The sequence below is a fragment of the Lontra canadensis genome, unplaced genomic scaffold, assembly GCF_010015895.1.
Source record: "Lontra canadensis isolate GAN:19392208 unplaced genomic scaffold, GSC_riverotter_1.0 scaffold69, whole genome shotgun sequence".
Classification (NCBI taxonomy): Eukaryota; Metazoa; Chordata; class Mammalia; order Carnivora; family Mustelidae; genus Lontra; species Lontra canadensis.
The window spans coordinates 7,991,980-7,994,526 of NW_022631063.1; positions in this window are offsets into that span (position 1 = coordinate 7,991,980).

Consider the following 2,547-nt stretch of genomic DNA (forward strand, 5'->3'; position numbering starts at 1 on the left):
GCAGAGCCTCAACCCACTGAGCCACCCAGGTGCCCCGAATTTTTGACAATAAAATAAAAATTAAGAAAACCATTTACTGCATTTTGCTTCTTTAACTGAAACCATATGGAAATTTATTGGGAAAACAGGAGTTGGTGGCATTGTGTTATTAGAGTATTTATCTTACAGTTGTGGAAGGCTAGTAATTTATGATCCTTGCTTGCCAAGCCAGATCAATACAGAGATAAATGTCCTCAGCACAACAGAATTTATATCCTCCACATTATAATTGACCACTGTGTCATACATTCAATCATTCATCTCATTATCTTATATAATGAGCAGAAGTCCCAATATGTATGTGATTTATTAATATACACTACTGTGAAACCCAGGACTGATCTATCTTGTTACCTGTCCTTGGCAACATAGTATACAGTTGTCTTCCTCTGGCAGTAGGATACCACAAGGAGGATTAACCACCCCCTTTTCTTTCTTTTTTTTAACACAAGACATCTGTTTAATTAGAATAGATAGGGGAAATGCCTGACCTGACATTATTCCCTCTCTTCCTTTTTTTTCTTTTCCCTTCCTTCTAATTGTGGGTTCCTAATCCTCTTCTTTTTTCTTTTTCCTTTCCTTATTTCCCCTTTCCTTTCCTTTTTACCCTTTCCTTTTTTCCTTTCCCCCTTTCTTTTCTCTTTCCTTTCCCCTTTCCTTTCCTTTCTCTTCTCCTCTCCTCTCTTTCGTTCTCTTCTTTCTGTCTTTTTTTCCCCAGAGCACAAGTGGCTTGTCACAGAGTGGGGTTGTTGGTAAATGGTACTGAAAAGACCTTTCATGTTACTGATTTATGACATGAGTATATTTGGCAACACAAGTCATTCCACATCACCTATCTATGCATGTCACTGAGTTACAGTGACTTGAAGCTCAGGACACATGATAGCAGGGAAGTAGTGTATTCCCAGGAGAGAGAGTGAACAGGGAAAATGGAAAAGGAAAACAGAAAACTTATCACTTAGAAAATTATGTATGGAGTTAGTTCACTAATAGTGGGAGTAGGAGACATCCCAACCCCCACCCCTTTCTTTCTCAACCCCTGGGAACATTTGCTTTGCAAGGGTTAATCAGGGGACCTATTATTCAGCAAATTAAAGGCTTGGCTGCCTGAGAGTTCCTTTCAGAAAGGATTAGGATCTCTGATGAGGCTTTGATGTAATAGATGGAGCTGTTCTGCTCCTTCATGTTAATGGAAAAGTGTTAAGGACTCCCTAGGCTCTTTTTGGCAGTTGGTGTCTTTACTCATTCCCTTGCCTAAAAAAGAAAAATATTTTATCTTACAAAAATTTAGTGCTTGAACAAGGCACTGGATTGACATCCCTAGGGGGTGAAGTGTTCATTTCTTGGCCTAAAAGCACAAAGGCTCACACTAACTGGCTTCCTTGGGTGGCCACTTCCTCAGGAAGAACCTTCTCTCCAAAGTGCAACAGAAACAATCATTTAGGTCTTAGAGTTCATTGCCCTTTGAAGCATTTCTTTTTCTTTTTTTTTTGCTCAGAAGTTGGGCAGAGAGATGGCAGGTGACAGGCATGGTGATGGTTTGTGTTCTCAGGCAAACAAACCGAGGCTGCTGATAGGTATGCAAAATCCTGACTTGTATGACATTTATAGCTACTTATTATCTGACAGTATTTTCTCCAGGCTTTTCAATAATGGTTAGGTTATTAATGAAAATCTGACCTAGTTTATTTTCCACAATTTGATTTCATACCATCAATAATATTCATAAAATTGGCAATCAGCCAGTGTTTAGTCTATCTAAGTCTTTACCAAAAAAAAACCCACACATTGAGGGGTGTTAAATGTGAGCAGACATGATGTCAACCAGACTGTTCAAACTCTTGGCCATTATTGTTCCTCTCAATCTAATCTTCCTCCTGTCTCCGCCTCCACCATATATTGTGGCCTGAAATCTTAGTTGGAAGCATTATTGTTGTCATTTAAAAAGTAAATTTGATGGTCCTATTGTTTCCATGCCCACTTGTGCAAAGCTTCAGTCCTCTTCTTGCCTTCTTTCAAACCTCACCTGTGGGATTAAATTGCTTCCTCCTTTAGGTTGGTTTTCATTCATGGGCTAAAATTTTCAGCAATTTTCTTTCTGTTCTTGGCAATGAATAGTTCAGTTGACCTTTGAACGGGGGAGGGGGTAGAGGCACCAATTCCCCACACAGCTGAAAATCTGCAAATAACTTTTGATACCCAGAAACACTACTAATAGCCTACTGTTGACTGGAAGCCTTACTATTAACATAAATAGTCTATTAACACATATATTGTGTTATACGTATTATATACTGTATACTAACAATACTAACAATACAGTAAGAGGAAAACATATTTAAAATATAAGGAAGAGGAAATACATATACAATCTTATGCTGCATTTATTGAAAAAAATCCACATATAACTGGACCTATGGAGTTCAAACCCATGTTGTTCAGTGGTCAACTGCCTTTCCTTGATGGATGCCAGCATGTGGGCACTGCATTTAGCATTTTAATAATCAA